The sequence below is a fragment of the Dendropsophus ebraccatus genome, chromosome 2 (genome assembly GCF_027789765.1).
Source record: "Dendropsophus ebraccatus isolate aDenEbr1 chromosome 2, aDenEbr1.pat, whole genome shotgun sequence".
Lineage (NCBI taxonomy): Eukaryota > Metazoa > Chordata > Amphibia > Anura > Hylidae > Dendropsophus > Dendropsophus ebraccatus.
The window spans coordinates 4052952-4071409 of NC_091455.1; positions in this window are offsets into that span (position 1 = coordinate 4052952).

Genomic DNA, 18458 nt, shown 5'->3' on the forward strand with positions numbered 1-18458 from the left:
ACACACTGCCCCCTCTGTATATAATACTGCCACACACTGCGCCCTCTGTATATAATACTGCCACACAATGCCCCTCTGTATATAATACTGCCACACAATGCCCCTCTGTATATAATACTGCCACACACTGCTCCCTCTGTATATAACACTGCCTCACACTGCCCCCTCTGTATATAACACTGCCACACACTGCCCCTCTGTATAAAATACTGCCACACAATGCCCCTCTGTATATACTGCCACACACTGCCCCTCTGTATATACTGCCCCCTCTGTGTATAATGCTGCCACACACTGCCCCCTCTGTATATAATACTGCCACACACTGCCCCCTCTGTATATAATACTGCCACACACTGCCCCCTCTGTATATAATACTGGCACACACTGTACCCTCTGTATATAATACTGCACCCTCTGTATATAATACTGCCACACACTGCCCCCTCTGTATATAACACTGCCCCTCTGTATATAATACTGCCCCCTCTGTATATAACACTGCCACACACTGCCCCCTCTGTATATAATACTGCCCCCTCTGTATATAACACTGCCACACACTGCCCCCTCTGTATATAATACTGCCACACAATGCCCCTCTGTATATAATACTGCCACACACTGCCCCCTCTGTATATAATACTGCCACACACTGCACCCTCTGTATATAATACTGCCCCCTCTGTATATAATACTGCCACACACTGTACCCTCTGTATATAATACTGCCCCCTCTGTATATAATACTGCCACACACTGTACCCTCTGTATATAATACTGCACACACTGCCCCCTCTGTATATAATACTGCCACACACTGTACTCTCTGTATATAATACTGCCACACACATATGCGAGTATAGTGAGAAACATGGAAGTATGTTAGCAGATATAGCCGTCCTCCCATAACATATATAAAGGTTTCCATCATGTCCTCCCTTTCCCTTCTTCCTCCTGTAACATACATAAAGGTTTCTATCATGTCCTCCCTTTCCCTTCTTCCTCCTGTAACATATGTAAAGGTTTCCATCATGTCCCCCCTTTCCCTTCTTCCTCCCGTAACATATATAAAGGTTTCCATCATGTCCCTCCTGTAACATATATAAAGGTTTCCATCATGTCCTCTCTTTCCCTTCTTCCTCCCATAACATATATACCGGTTTCCATCATGTCCTCCCTTTCCCTTCTTCCTCCCATAACATATATAACGGTTTCCATCATGTCCCCCCTTTCCCTTCTTCCTCACATAACATATATAAAGGTTTCCATCATGTCCTCCTTTCCCTTCTTCCCTCCTGTAACATATATGAAGGTTTCCATCATGTCCTCCCTTTCCCTTCTTCCCTCCTGTAACATATATAAAGGTTTCCATCATGTCCTCCCTTTCCCTTCTTCCCTCCTGTAACATATATAAAGGTTTCCATCATGTCCTCCTTTCCCTTCTTCCCTCTGTAACATATATTAAGGTTTCCATCATGTCCTCCTTTCCCTTCTTCCCTCTGTAACATATATTAAGGTTTCCATCATGTCCTCCCTTTCCCTTCTTCCTCCTGTAACATATATAAAGATTTCCATCATGTCCCCCTTTCCCTTCTTCCTCCTGTAACATATATAAAGGTTTCCATCATGTCCTCCCTTTCCCTTCTTCCCTCCCGTAACATATATAAAGGTTTCCATCATGTCCTCCCTTTCCCTTCTTCCTCCTGTAACATATAGTTTAAATTTACTCACCGAAATTTCTTCTTTCTATGAGTCCGTAGGCAGCACAGAAAAACAATTGGGTAACATGAGTTTCATCCTACTAGGCAGAAGAAACAAACAATTAAAGCATGATCAGGTGACCTTACTTCCCCTGATTACCATGCTATAAGAGGGCTGCAGTAACCACACTACACAAGTTAATAATGCAGCAATAACAAAAACTTTTAATAGGGCGGGATGCTGTGCTGCCTACGGACTCATAGAAAGAAGAAATTTCGGTGAGTAAATTTTAACTTTCTATTCGTCCTACGGCAGCACAGAAAAACAATTGGGATTAAAAAGCAATTTAGAGAATGGGTAGGGTCAAGCAGAAGCAGCTATTTCCAGCACTCTTTTGCCAAAGGACGCCTCCTTGCTGGTGATCACATCCAACTTGTAATGCCTAATGAAGGTGTTCGGCGTCGACCATGAGGCTGCTCTACAGATGTCGTCCAATGATATCTGTGCTAGATGAGCCCAGGAGGTGGCTGTGGACCTGGTTGAGTGGGCCTTGATGCCCTCCGGAGGTTGGAGATCCTGGGTGGAATAGCAGAATGAGATGACATCTTTAATCCATCTAGCCAGAGATGCTTTTCGGACATTTTTACCCCTATTCGGACCCTGGAACTGAACAAATAGGGAGTCAGAAAGCCTGAATTGTTGAGTTTTTTGAAGATAGAACAAAACCATTCTTTTGACATCGAGTCGGTGCAATCTTTCTTCCTCCGGGTTTTGAGGATCTTCATATAAAGATGGCAAAAATACCTCTTGTGAGATATTCGCAGGAGTCGGCACCTTGGGGATAAATCCTTGAACCGTTCTGAGAATAAGGCAGTCTTGACTGACTCTTAAATATGGAGGTTTGCAAGAGAAGGCTTGTATTTCTCCAATCCTTTCTGCAGTGGAGATGGCGACCAGAAACAAGGTTTTCCAAGAAAGAAATTTGATGTTGGATTCTTCTATGGGTTCTAAGTGCGTCTAGAACTAGGGAAAGATCCCAGGCAGCAATAGGTTTCTTTACTATAGGACGTAAGTTCTTTACTGCCTTGAAGAATCTCTTTATCAAGGGCTGATTAGAAAATTGACCTCCGAACAAATAATTAATCGCTGAGAAGTGTACTTTTAAGGTGTTATACTTCAGGTTCCTTTGAAAGCCGTCTTGCAAAAACTTCAGGACGTCCGGCACTAAGGGAGTTGTGATATTTTTTTGAGAACACCAGGACGAGAAGATGCCTGCAATCCTGTCATAAACCTTGATGGTGGAAGGTTTCTGGGAGGACAGTAGAATCTCGACCACATCATCTGCTAGCCCCTTGTCTCTCAGGGTCTGCCTATCATCTCCCAGGCCGTGAGTCGTAAGGTTTCCAGAGCCGGATGTAGAAGCCCGTTCTGGCTGAGAAGGTCCCTGCGCATTGGAATTTCTTTGTATCTCCCTCTCGAGAGCTCCCACGCGCGCTGAAACCAAGCCCTCCTGGGCCAGAAGGGAAGGATCACTATTGCGTGGGCTTGATCTTCCTGATAGTCGATACCAGGGGAAGGGGAGGGAAGATGTACAAAAAACGGCTGGTCCAGCTGAAGGAGAGACCGTCCAGAACATCTGGAGAATCCATCCTGTTGAGAGAGGCAAAGGTTGGTAATTTCTTGTTGTTCGCCGTTGCCATGACGTCCATCCCTGGACACCCAAAGTTCTCCACTATCCAGGTGAATGCTTCTTGATGGAGACTCCATTCTGCTTGCTGAACTTGATGTCTGCTGAACCAATCTGCTGTGACATTGGATGATCCCTTGATATGGACCGCACGGATGTCCAACAGGTGATTCTCTGCCCAATGCATCAGGGCTTGACACTCTTTCATGAGTAGAGGAGATCTTGTCCCTCCTTGCTTGTTTACATAGTAAACAGCAGCAAGATTGTCCGACTGCACCAAAACACTGTGATTGGACACAACATGAGACAGGCGGGTTAGGGCTCTGTGGATCGCTCTCAGCTCTCTCAGGTTGGACGAACACCTGGACTCCTCTATGGACCATTGCCCCTGAATCCAAACCTCCGCAACATGGGCTCCCCAGCCCGACTTGGAAGCATCTGTGGTCAGTATCAGCTGGGGAACCCTGGACAGATTCTTCCCGCATGAGATCTTATCTGCCCGCAACCACCATTCCAGATCTTTCCGAGTTGCTGGAGAAAGGAGAAAGGGGTTGTTCAGAGAAGACTGGAGACGATCCCACTGAGAGAGCAGGTCTTGCTGAAGGAGTCTCATGTGCGCCCTCGACCAGGATACTGCTTCCAGCGATGAAGTCATAAGGCCTAAGATTTTCATCCCCAAACGTATCGAGGGATGATCCGAGGCGAGTAGATGATTGACGCCAGCGAACAGGTTGTTTTCTCTCTCTGTAGACAGGAAGATTTTCATGTTCACTGAGTCCAGCCGAAATCCCAGAAACCTGCAAACTTTGGAAGGTTGAAGATTGGACTTCTGGAGGTTGAGGATAAATCCATGATGTTGCAAGACTGAAATGGTTAGATTGATATGCTGGCGAAGAAGATCTTCTGACTGGCCTTTGATAAGCCAGTCGTCTAGGTAGGGAACGAGAAATACTCCTTGAAGCCTCAGGTGTGCAGCCAGAGTCACTACCACCTTGCTGAAAACCCTCGGAGCTGATGAGATGCCGAAGGGAAGGCATGTGAACTGAAAGTGAAGGATTTTGTTCCACTGCCAGATGGCAATTCTGAGATACTTGCGATGGGCCCTCAGTATCGGGATATGCAAATAGGCGTCTTTTAAGTCCAATGTTGCTGCCCAATCGTTCTCTTGAAGGAAAGAAGTCACTGATTTGATTGTCTCCATCCTGAAGTGCTTCGCCCGAATGTACCTGTTGAGAAAAGACAGGTCTATGACCAGGCGCCATGTTCCTTCTTTTTTGGGCACGGCAAAAATCTTTGAGTACACCCCTAACGCTGCTGATGGAAAGGCACTCTTTCGAAGGCTCTTTGTCAATGAATTCCTGTACCAAACTTAGGATCAGGGGTTTCCCTAAGTTTGTGCAGTAATGGTTTGGAGGAAGGCTTGCAAAGTCTATGGAGTAGCCTCTGGAGACCACTGACTTGACCCAAACATCTGATGTGGTTTCCTCCCAGGCAGAGGCAAAGTGCAGCAGTCTTGCCCCTACCGGAATGTCGCTTCTGGCGTCATTGTTCCTTTTCCTTATTTTGAAAGGGCTTTTTCTTCTGGAAGGAAGACTGATTTGAGCTTCGGTTATTGTACCTCGACTGCCTTCCCTGCTGGCGGTTTCTACGAAACTGAGGAGACCTTCTTTGCTGCTTCTGAAAAGGGCGAAACCCCTTCTTTTTCAGGGGGCGTGGGAAATGAACCCCTTTGGAAGAACTTAGAGACTCTAAAATCTTCTCCAACTGTGGCCCAAAAAGGATTGCGGGTTGAAAGGGGAGCGAGCAGAAATGACTCTTAGCGGGAACGTCGCCACCCCACTGCTTGAGCCACAAGGCCCGTCTAGCCACTGTAGAGGTTGACATGATTTTAGAATTAAACCTGATGGAATCAACCGGAAAATCCGACAAAAAATCAGCTGCTCTCTTCATATCGGGAAGAGACTTTAAAATATCTTCTCTGGGTACACCTTGAGAGAGGTCTCTGGACAGCTGACTTAACCAAAGGCGTAAGGCCCTTGCTACTGGGACTGTGGCAATGGAAGCTTTGCAGAATGTAGCGGCAGATGCGTAAACTCTTTTTAATGCTGAATCCGCCTTCTTGTCCATAGCGTCGGTTAGTAGGGAAGAGTCTTCAGCTGGATATACCGACTTCCTAGACAGTTGGGCCACCGGCTGGTCCACCACTGGCGGATTTTCCCATTCTTCCGATATTTTAGGATCTAGTCTGTACATGGCTCTGAAATGTGAACCTGGATCCAATTTCTTATCTGGTCTCTTTCAGTCAGATTGCATATGATCTAGAAGTAGAGAGTGAACGGGAAAAACAGAATCATCTGTTTTGGGAAAACAGAATAACGCCTCATTTTTGGGTAACTTAGAGGATGATGGTTTCATCTCTATGGTATCCTTGACGCTATCAATAAAATGTGACGCTTTATCTTTAATAAAGAGGTACAGCTCCTCCGAGACTGCTCCATATGATTTCCCTTCATAGTAGTCCGACTTGTAATTAGAAGAATCTGAATTAGAATATGGCTCATCAGAAGAAGTCAGATCCATAAGGACATTTTTGGATTTCTTAGATGGTTGTAAATTAGCGGTCACTTCAGCGAAGGCCGAGGATAGTTGACCTTTGAACCAGCCAAAAAATTCTTTGGCTTCTTCCTGAAATCCAGAACCTCTGTGCGAAGAACAATAAGTGCACATATCGCCATCACAGTTGTCAGGCAGAGGCTGAGAGCATTTGGAACATAGCCTATGTCTCTCTTTTCTAGAGCGCTTCCTAGAGCGATTTTCATCCGCCATCTACAAAAAAGAAGGGAGGGAATAATCAGAATTCATAAATACAAGGCTCATATAGACCTAGAAAGAGCCTTTATACCTTCTGTGATCACCGGAGGTGCTCCTGACAGAGAGCTGTGACCTCCTGCAAGGTGGATCACGTTTAAATGGACACAGCCGGCAAGCAGTGCGCATGCGCCCGCACATTGAATCTACTGCGCCTGCGCCACTGACGTCACCGATCACCGAAGCAACAAACCACCTACAGCGGCGGACGCGCGGCACACTCTACTGCGCCTGTGCCGATGATGTCACAGACCCCGGAAGCTACCAGCCGCCTACAGCAGGAGACGCGCGGTCCGCTCTGCTGAGAAGACGGGAACCAGCATCCATGCACTAGGTAAAGAAGGCTTACCCCGTCCTGCTGCGTCCATGATAAGGTGCGGACATTCCTCATGACTTGCTGCCACAGCGGTAAGGTGCATGAGAGATCCGGGGAACCAACAAGGGGATATACTAGGTCCTAGCATAGAGCCGCCTGAAGGCATGAAAGATGGTCAGGACCAGGCAAGACCAGAGCTTTCCCCATAATAGAAGATGATCAGACTTCTCCTGGTCAGAGCTTCATAGAATTACTGGCTATATACCAAAGCACATATGGCTTTATGTTGGGTTGAGCATGACACACATGCTGAGAGCCCAAAAAAACCTAAGGAAAAAAAGAGAAAAATTAAACAAAGTATGACAAACACAAAATAATCCTTCTGCCCTGCAGAAGAAACAAAAGAATTGTGTAGTGTGGTTACTGCAGCCCTCTTATAGCATGGTAATCAGGGGAAGTAAGGTCACCTGATCATGCTTTAATTGTTTCTTCTGCCTAGTAGGATGAAACTCATGTTACCCAATTGTTTTTCTGTGCTGCCGTAGGACGAATAGAAATAAAGGTTTCCATCATGTCCCTCCCTTTCCCTTCTTCCTCCTGTAACATATATAAAGGTTTCCATCATGCCCCCCCTTTCCCTTCTTCCTCCTGTAACATATATAAAGGTTTCCATCATGCCCCCCCCTTTCCCTTCTTCCTCCTGTAACATATATAAATTATAAAGGTTTCCATCATGTCCCCCCTTTCCCTTCTTCCCCCTGTAACATATATAACGGTTTCCATCATGTCCTCCCTTTCCCTTCTTCCCTCTGTGTAACATATATAAAGGTTTCCATCATGTCCTCCCTTTCCCTTCTTCCTCCTGTAACATATATAACGGTTTCCATCATGTCCTCCCTTTCCCTTCTTCCCTCTGTGTAACATATATAAAGGTTTCCATCATGTCCTCCCTTTCCCTTCTTCCTCCTGTAACATATATAAAGGTTTCCATCATGCCCCCCCCTTTCCCTTCTTCCTCCTGTAACATATATAAATTATAAAGGTTTCCATCATGTCCCCCCTTTCCCTTCTTCCCCCTGTAACATATATAACGGTTTCCATCATGTCCTCCCTTTCCCTTCTTCCCTCTGTGTAACATATATAAAGGTTTCCATCATGTCCTCCCTTTCCCTTCTTCCCCCTGTAACATATATAAAGGTTTCCATCATGTCCTCCCTTTCCCTTCTTCCCCCTGTAACATATATAAAGGTTTCCATCATGTCCTCCCTTTCCCTTCTTCCTCCTGTTACATATATAAAGGTTTCCATCATGTCCTCCCTTTCCCTTCTTCCCCCTGTAACATATATAAAGGTTTCCATCATGTCCTCCCTTTCCCTTCTTCCTCCTGTAACATATATAAAGGTTTCCGTCATGTCCTCCCTTTCCCTTCTTCCTCCTGTTACATATATAAAGGTTTCCATCATGTCCCCCCTTTCCCTTCTTCCTCCTGTAACATATATAAAGGTTTCCATCATGTCCTCCCTTTCCCTTCTTCCTCCTGTAACTTATATAAAGGTTTCCATCATGTCCTCCCTTTCCCTTCTTCCTCCTGTAACATATATAAAGGTTTCCATCATGTCCCTCCTTTCCCTTCTTCCTCCTGTAACATATTTAAAGGTTTCCATCATGTCCCCTTTCCCTTCTTCCTCCTGTAACATATATAAGTTTCCATCATGTCCTCCCTTTCCCTTCTTCCTCCTGTAACATATATAAAGGTTTCCATCATGTACCCCCTTTCCCTTCTCCCTCCTGTAACATATATAAAGGTTTCCATCATGTCCTCCTTTCCCTTCTTCCTCCTGTAACATATATAAATTATAAAGGTTTCCATCATGTCCCCCCTTTCCCTTCTTCCCCCTGTAACATATATAACGGTTTCCATCATGTCCTCCCTTTCCCTTCTTCCCTCTGTGTAACATATATAAAGGTTTCCATCATGTCCTCCCTTTCCCTTCTTCCCCCTGTAACATATATAAAGGTTTCCATCATGTCCTCCCTTTCCCTTCTTCCCCCTGTAACATATATAAAGGTTTCCATCATGTCCTCCCTTTCCCTTCTTCCTCCTGTAACATATAGTTTAAATTTACTCACCGAAATTTCTTCTTTCTATGAGTCCGTAGGCAGCACAGAAAAACAATTGGGTAACATGAGTTTCATCCTACTAGGCAGAAGAAACAAACAATTAAAGCATGAACAGGTGACCTTACTTCCCCTGATTACCATGCTATAAGAGGACTGCAGTAACCACACTACACAAGTTAATAATGCAGCAATAACAAAAACTTTTAATAGGGCGGGATGCTGTGCTGCCTACGGACTCATAGAAAGAAGAAATTTCGGTGAGTAAATTTTAACTTCCTATTCGTCCTACGGCAGCACAGAAAAACAATTGGGATTAAAAAGCAATTTAGAGAATGGGTAGGGTCAAGCAGAAGCAGCTATTTCCAGCACTCTTTTGCCAAAGGACGCCTCCTTGCTGGTGATCACATCCAACTTGTAATGCTTAATGAAGGTGTTTGGCGTCGACCATGAGGCTGCTCTACAGATGTCGTCCAATGATATCTGTGCTAGATGAGCCCAGGAGGTGGCTGTGGACCTGGTTGAGTGGGCCTTGATGCCCTCCGGAGGTTGGAGATCCTGGGTGGAATAGCAGAATGAGATGACATCTTTAATCCATCTAGCCAGAGATGCTTTTCAGGCATTTTTACCCCTATTCGGACCCTGGAACTGAACAAATAGGGAGTCAGAAAGCCTGAATTGTTGAGTTTTTTGAAGATAGAACAAAACCATTCTTTTGACATCGAGTCGGTGCAATCTTTCTTCCTCCGGGTTTTGAGGATCTTCATATAAAGATGGTAAAAATACCTCTTGTGAGATATTCGCAGGAGTCGGCACCTTGGGGATAAATCCTTGAACCGTTCTGAGAATAAGGCAGTCTTGACTGACTCTTAAATATGGAGGTTTGCAAGAGAAGGCTTGTATTTCTCCAATCCTTTCTGCAGTGGAGATGGCGACCAGAAACAAGGTTTTCCAAGAAAGAAATTTGATGTTGGATTCTTCTATGGGTTCTAAGTGCGTCTAGAACCAGGGAAAGATCCCAGGCAGCAATAGGTTTCTTTACTATAGGACGTAAGTTCTTTACTGCCTTGAAGAATCTCTTTATCAAGGGCTGATTAGAAAATTGACCTCCGAACAAATAATTAATCGCTGAGAAGTGTACTTTTAAGGTGTTATACTTCAGGTTCCTTTGAAAGCCGTCTTGCAAAAACTTCAGGACGTCCGGCACTAAGGGAGTTGTGATATTTTTTTGAGAACACCAGGACGAGAAGATGCCTGCAATCCTGTCATAAACCTTGATGGTGGAAGGTTTCTGGGAGGACAGTAGAATCTCGACCACATCATCTGCTAGCCCCTTGTCTCTCAGGGTCTGCCTATCATCTCCCAGGCCGTGAGTCGTAAGGTTTCCAGAGCCGGATGTAGAAGCCCGTTCTGGCTGAGAAGGTCCCTGCGCATTGGAGCTCCCACGCGCGCTGAAACCAAGCCCTCCTGGGCCAGAAGGGAAGGATCACTATTGCATGGGCTTGATCTTCCTGAATCTTTCTCAGCACAGTCGATACCAGGGGAAGGGGAGGGAAGATGTACAAAAAACGGTTGGTCCAGCTGAAGGAGAGACCGTCCAGAACATCTGGAGAATCCATCCTGTTGAGAGAGGCAAAGGTTGGTAATTTCTTGTTGTTCGCCGTTGCCATGACGTCCATCCCTGGACACCCAAAGTTCTCCACTATCCAGGTGAATGCTTCTTGATGGAGACTCCATTCTGCTTGCTGAACTTGATGTCTGCTGAGCCAATCTGCTGTGACATTGGATGATCCCTTGATATGGAGCGCACGGATGTCCAACAGGTGATTCTCTGCCCAATGCATCAGGGCTTGACACTCTTTCATGAGTAGAGGAGATCTTGTCCCTCCTTGCTTGTTTACATAGTAAACAGCAGCAAGATTGTCCGACTGCACCAAAACACTGTGATTGGACACAACATGAGACAGGCGGGTTAGGGCTCTGTGGATCGCTCTCAGCTCTCTCAGGTTGGACGAACACCTGGACTCCTCTATGGACCATTGCCCCTGAATCCAAACCTCCGCAACATGGGCTCCCCAGCCCGACTTGGAAGCATCTGTGGTCAGTATCAGCTGGGGAACCCTGGACAGATTCTTCCCGCATGAGATCTTATCTGCCCGCAACCACCATTCCAGATCTTTCCAGGTTGCTGGAGAAAGGAGAAAGGGGTTGTTCAGAGAAGACTGGAGACGATCCCACTGAGAGAGCAGGTCTTGCTGAAGGAGTCTCATGTGCGCCCTCGACCAGGATACTGCTTCCAGCGATGAAGTCATAAGGCCTAAGATTTTCATCCCCAAACGTATCGAGGGATGATCCGAGGCGAGTAGATGATTGACGCCAGCGAACAGGTTGTTTTCTCTCTCTGTAGACAGGAAGATTTTCATGTTCACTGAGTCCAGCCGAAATCCCAGAAACCTGCAAACTTTGGAAGGTTGAAGATTGGACTTCTGGAGGTTGAGGATAAATCCATGATGTTGCAAGACTGAAATGGTTAGATTGATATGCTGGCGAAGAAGATCTTCTGACTGGCCTTTGATAAGCCAGTCGTCTAGGTAGGGAACGAGAAATACTCCTTGAAGCCTCAGGTGTGCAGCCAGAGTCACTACCACCTTGCTGAAAACCCTCGGAGCTGATGAGATGCCGAAGGGAAGGCATGTGAACTGAAAGTGAAGGATTTTGTTCCCCTGCCAGATGGCAATTCTGAGATACTTGCGATGGGCCCTCAGTATCGGGATATGCAAATAGGCGTCTTTTAAGTCCAATGTTGCTGCCCAATCGTTCTCTTGAAGGAAAGAAGTCACTGATTTGATTGTCTCCATCCTGAAGTGCTTCGCCCGAATGTACCTGTTGAGAAAAGACAGGTCTATGACCAGGCGCCATGTTCCTTCTTTTTTGGGCACGGCAAAAATCTTTGAGTACACCCCTAACGCTGCTGATGGAAAGGCACTCTTTCGAAGGCTCTTTGTCAATGAATTCCTGTACCAAACTTAGGATCAGGGGTTTCCCTAAGTTTGTGCAGTAATGGTTTGGAGGAAGGCTTGCAAAGTCTATGGAGTAGCCTCTGGAGACCACTGACTTGACCCAAACATCTGATGTGGTTTCCTCCCAGGCAGAGGCAAAGTGCAGCAGTCTTGCCCCTACCGGAATGTCGCTTCTGGCGTCATTGTTCCTTTTCCTTATTTTGAAAGGGCTTTTTCTTCTGGAAGGAAGACTGATTTGAGCTTCGGTTATTGTACCTCGACTGCCTTCCCTGCTGGCGGTTTCTACGAAACTGAGGAGACCTTCTTTGCTGCTTCTGAAAAGGGCGAAACCCCTTCTTTTTCAGGGGGCGTGGGAAATGAACCCCTTTGGAAGAACTTAGAGACTCTAAAATCTTCTCCAACTGTGGCCCAAAAAGGATTGCGGGTTGAAAGGGGAGCGAGCAGAAATGACTCTTAGCGGGAACTTCGCCACCCCACTGCTTGAGCCACAAGGCCCGTCTAGCCACTGTAGAGGTTGACATGATTTTAGAATTAAACCTGATGGAATCAACCGGAAAATCCGTTAAAAAATCAGCTGCTCTCTTCATATCGGGAAGAGACTTTAAAATATCTTCTCTGGGTACACCTTGAGAGAGGTCTCTGGACAGCTGACTTAACCAAAGGCGTAAGGCCCTTGCTACTGGGACTGTGGCAATGGAAGCTTTGCAGAATGTAGCGGCAGATGCGTAAACTCTTTTTAATGCTGAATCCGCCTTCTTGTCCATAGCGTCGGTTAGTAGGGAAGAGTCTTCAGCTGGATATACCGACTTCCTAGACAGTTGGGCCACCGGCTGGTCCACCACTGGCGGATTTTCCCATTCTTCCGATATTTTAGGATCTAGTCTGTACATGGCTCTGAAATGTGAACCTGGATCCAATTTCTTATCTAGTCTCTTCCAGTCAGATTGCATATGATCTATAAGTAGAGAGTGAACGGGAAAAACAGAATCATCTGTTTTGGGAAAACAGAATAACATTTTTGGGTAACTTAGAGGATGATGGTTTCATCTCTATGGTATCCTTGACGCTATCAATAAAATGTGACGCTTTATCTTTAATAAAGAGGTACAGCTCCTCCGAGACTGCTCCATATGATTTCCCTTCATAGTAGTCCGACTCGTAATTAGAAGAATCTGAATTAGAATATGGCTCATCAGAAGAAGTCAGATCCATAAGGACATTTTTGGATTTCTTAGATGGTTGTAAATTAGAGGTCACTTCAGCGAAGGCCGAGGATAGTTGACCTTTGAACCAGCCAAAAAATTCTTTGGCTTCTTCCTGAAATCCAGAACCTCTGTGCGAAGAACAATAAGTGCACATATCGCCATCACAGTTGTCAGGCAGAGGCTGAGAGCCTTTGGAACATAGCCTATGTCTCTCTTTTCTAGAGCGCTTCCTAGAGCGATTTTCATCCGCCATCTACAAAAAAGAAGGGAGGAATAATCAGAATTCATAAATACAAGGCTCACATAGACCTAGAAAGAGCCTTTATACCTTCTGTGATCACTGGAGGTGCTCCTGACAGAGAGCTGTGACCTCCTGCAAGGTGGATCACGTTTAAATGGACACAGGACAGCCGGCAAGCAGTGCGCATGCGCCCGCACATTGAATCTACTGCGCCTGCGCCACTGACGTCACCGATCACCGAAGCAACAAACCACCTACAGCGGCGGACGCGCGGCACACTCTACTGCGCCTGTGCCGATGACGTCACAGACCCCGGAAGCTACCAGCTGCCTACAGCAGGAGACGCGCGGTCCGCTCTGCTGAGAAGACGGGAACCGGCATCCATGCACTAGGTAAAGAAGGCTTACCCCGTCCTGCTGCGTCCATGATAAGGTGCGGACATTCCTCATGACTTGCTGCCACAGCGGTAAGGTGCATGAGAGATCCGGGGAACCAACAAGGGGATATACTAGGTCCTAGCATAGAGCCGCCTGAAGGCATGAAAGATGGTCAGGACCAGGCAAGACCAGAGCTTTCCCCATAATAGAAGATGATCAGACTTCTCCTGGTCAGAGCTTCATAGAATTACTGGCTATATACCAAAGCACATATGGCTTTATGTTGGGTTGAGCATGACACACATGCTGAGAGCCCAAAAAAACCTAAGGAAAAAAAGAGAAAAATTAAACAAAGTATGACAAACACAAAATAATCCTTCTGCCCTGCAGAAGAAACAAAAGAATTATGTAGTGTGGTTACTGCAGCCCTCTTATAGCATGGTAATCAGGGGAAGTAAGGTCACCTGATCATGCTTTAATTGTTTCTTCTGCCTAGTAGGATGAAACTCATGTTACCCAATTGTTTTTCTGTGCTGCCGTAGGACGAATAGAAATAAAGGTTTCCATCATGTCCCCTCCCTTTCCCTTCTTCCTCCTGTAACATATATAAAGGTTTCCATCATGCCCCCCCTTTCCCTTCTTCCTCCTGTAACATATATAAAGGTTTCCATCATGCCCCCCCTTTCCCTTCTTCCTCCTGTAACATATATAAATTATAAAGGTTTCCATCATGTCCCCCCTTTCCCTTCTTCCCCCTGTAACATATATAACGGTTTCCATCATGTCCTCCCTTTCCCTTCTTCCCTCTGTGTAACATATATAAAGGTTTCCATCATGTCCTCCCTTTCCCTTCTTCCTCCTGTAACATATATAACGGTTTCCATCATGTCCTCCCTTTCCCTTCTTCCCTCTGTGTAACATATATAAAGGTTTCCATCATGTCCTCCCTTTCCCTTCTTCCTCCTGTAACATATATAAAGGTTTCCATCATGCCCCCCCCCTTTCCCTTCTTCCTCCTGTAACATATATAAATTATAAAGGTTTCCATCATGTCCCCCCTTTCCCTTCTTCCCCCTGTAACATATATAAAGGTTTCCATCATGTCCTCCCTTTCCCTTCTTCCCTCTGTGTAACATATATAAAGGTTTCCATCATGTCCTCCCTTTCCCTTCTTCCCCCTGTAACATATATAAAGGTTTCCATCATGTCCTCCCTTTCCCTTCTTCCCCCTGTAACATATATAAAGGTTTCCATCATGTCCTCCCTTTCCCTTCTTCCTCCTGTTACATATATAAAGGTTTCCATCATGTCCTCCCTTTCCCTTCTTCCCCCTGTAACATATATAAAGGTTTCCATCATGTCCTCCCTTTCCCTTCTTCCTCCTGTAACATATATAAAGGTTTCCGTCATGTCCTCCCTTTCCCTTCTTCCTCCTGTTACATATATAAAGGTTTCCATCATGTCCCCCCTTTCCCTTCTTCCTCCTGTAACATATATAAAGGTTTCCATCATGTCCTCCCTTTCCCTTCTTCCTCCTGTAACTTATATAAAGGTTTCCATCATGTCCTCCCTTTCCCTTCTTCCTCCTGTAACATATATAAAGGTTTCCATCATGTCCCTCCTTTCCCTTCTTCCTCCTGTAACATATTTAAAGGTTTCCATCATGTCCCCTTTCCCTTCTTCCTCCTGTAACATATATAAAGGTTTCCATCATGTCCCCCCTTCCCTTCTTCCTCCTGTAACATATATAAAGGTTTCCATCATGTCCCTCCTTTCCCTTCTTCCTCCTGTAACATATTTAAAGGTTTCCATCATGTCCCCACTTTCCCTTCTTCCTCCTGTAACATATATAAGTTTCCATCATGTCCTCCCTTTCCCTTCTTCCTCCTGTAACATATATAAAAGGTTTCCATCATGTACCCCCTTTCCCTTCTCCCTCCTGTAACATATATAAAGGTTTCCATCATGTCCTCCTTTCCCTTCTTCCTCCTGTAACATATATAAATTATAAAGGTTTCCATCATGTCCCCCCTTTCCCTTCTTCCCCCTGTAACATATATAACGGTTTCCATCATGTCCTCCCTTTCCCTTCTTCCCTCTGTGTAACATATATAAAGGTTTCCATCATGTCCTCCCTTTCCCTTCTTCCCCCTGTAACATATATAAAGGTTTCCATCATGTCCTCCTTTCCCTTCTTCCCTCCTGTAACATATATAAAGGTTTCCATCATGTCCTCCTTTCCCTTCTTCCCTCCTGTAACATATATAAATGTTTCCATCATGTCCTCCCTTTCCCTTCTTCCTCCTGTAACATATATAAGTTTCCATCATGTCCTCCCTTTCCCTTCTTCCTCCTGTAACATATATAAAGGTTTCCATCATGTCCTCCCTTTCCCTTCTTCCTCCTGTAACATATATAAAGGTTTCCATCATGTCCTCCCTTTCCCTTCTTCCTCCTGTAACATATATAAAGGTTTCCATCATGTCCTCCCTTTCTCTTCTTCCTCCTGTAACATATATAAAGGTTTCCATCATGTCCTCCTTTCCCTTCTTCCCCCTGTAACATATATAAAGGTTTCCATCATGACCCCCCCCTTTCCCTTCTTCCTCCTGTAACATATATAAAGGTTTCCATCATGTCCCTTTCCCTTCTTCCCCCTGTAACATACATAAAGGTTTCCATCATGTCCCCCCTTTCCCTTCTTCCCTCCTGTAACATATATAAAGGTTTCCATCATGCCCCTCCCCCCTTTCCCCCTGTATTATACACAGTGGTACCTTGATATAATAGTAACCTGGTGTAAGAGCATTGCTTTGGTGTAAGAGTTCCCTGTACTGCGTGGGGGAGGGGCATGGTCTGCATAGCGGGGTCTACAGCCCTGTACTCTGACCCAGGAAGTCTCCCTCACCTTCCAAATCATAGCAGATCCACTTCATGCTGGGGCTTATGCAGTGTCCCAGAACAGCCCTTCTTATGCTCACACTTGTATTATAACCAGTTCTGTTCTGGAGGGCTATGGTCCGCTGCGGGCTGTGTGTATTGTGTTACCCTTCTCAGTATTCAGGTCTGCTATTCCATTCATTTCTTGTATATCTATTCAGTCATCAGTGCCTACTGGTATTATGTCGCCCCCCAGTGTTCAAGTATGGTACTTCTCTTGTATATTTCACTGTATGTGCCTAATGGTGTGATGATGCAATGGCTGGATGTCACGTGACTGCCCCTGCTTCCATGGTAACTCCAATGGTCATCGAGCTTTGGCTGCGGTTTACCATGTGACTTCCTGCTCTACCTCAGTCTATCTCCTGCCCCAGAGTGGATAGGGTGTGTTGCTCTGCTGTTCCTGTGCAGTCGAGTCTTGTCCTCCACCTTCAGGAGACAAGTTGTGTGTCTGTCATCTCTCCCTGCTAAGAGAGAGGCCTCTGTGTGCTCTGCTGCTCCAGTCCACTGGCTGTGTTCCTGTCTCAAGTCTCAAGATTCTCATCTAGGTGCCGTTCTTGGGTCATTCCTCTCATCATCTTCTCTAATCATCAACAGCAAGTATCTCATTCAAGTCTCATTCCACCCAGCATCTCAACCTCAGTATCACTACTACTCCCATCATTCAGCACGCTACTCTCACAGCCTATTGCAGCATCACCCATTACTCTGCATCCGGAGAGACTGTTGCTACTAGTTACCACCGTTACAATAAATATACAACTACCGTTGTTTCTGAACCTTGGCATTGGTGTGATCATTGGTGCCCTGACTAAGGACAATGAAGAATCGCATGCCCAGTATCCCCGCATGGTCAGGAGCCCGGTTCTCAGCTGTATCACCCTCGTGCCTTCACTGTGACAACCCTATACCCTACAGCTGCCCCGGTTCCTGCCTGTTAGCACCATCTACACTGCAGAGTGGCCCCTAGGGGCCAGGGCATCGCATTTTTGGCGTCACGAACAGGATACGAACTGCGTTGTGCCCGCTCCAACTATTCCCCAGGGGCGCTCTACAACTCCCAGAGACTTCGCACCTATCACGCTGTGGCCCATTAAGGAGTTAAGGCCGTATTTCCCAGGTACTCGCGCGCCGCTCACGCTCCGCCCCCCCGGCCCTTCAGCTATTACCTCTGTTGCCGGGGGAAGAAGATTTCTGCTGTACCTGTCGGAAGTTGCCAGGCCCAGCTTCCGCCTGCTCCACCGCTGTCTTCTGCAAGCCTGCCGCTCCTGTTTCTGTCATCTCAGCTCACTGCCAATCATCCGGACCACTTGGGGCAGCTCATCCAGGGATACCGTCTGCTGCGCTGGGACAGTCAGATAAGTAAAGGTCCCCCATCATGTCCAGCCCGGATGATGATGCAGTCGGCGGGTCAAACAGTCCACCGCCCTCACCCGATGGCGCACCCGCTCCTCCAGCTGCCCCCCCTGCATCTGCTAGTGCTGCCGGAGTGCCGTTTTTCATTGGATACCCACTAATAAAATATAACTTTTATTGGCTCCAACTAAAATAAAATCTAAGGTGCAGTTTAAAAGTACGCACTCTTATAGACCCTGTTCTAAGTAGATCCCGCTATGGGTATATCTCCTAGCTACGTAGCTGCAGACTACTAGCTATCAGCAGAGTATAATCTATCTCTATATTATATTTAGGGTAAAGGAGTGTTCTTATAAAAACAAACAACGCATAACAACATAATCACAGACCGCTTCATAGAGGGCATAGACTCTAGGCTCATTCAAAGCCAGTTGCGCATGTTGGCTGCTCAGAACCCTAATATGTCCTTCCTGGATTTCAAAACCCTGGCTCTGAGAGTAGTAGGAACTGACTCCCCCTGCCATAACTGTCCCCCGACATCGAGTCAGCCAGTACTGATAGGTGTGACCCCTGGGCATGTCACCACGCCTTCTATTTCATCTGTCCAAGCTGTCCAGGCCGTACAA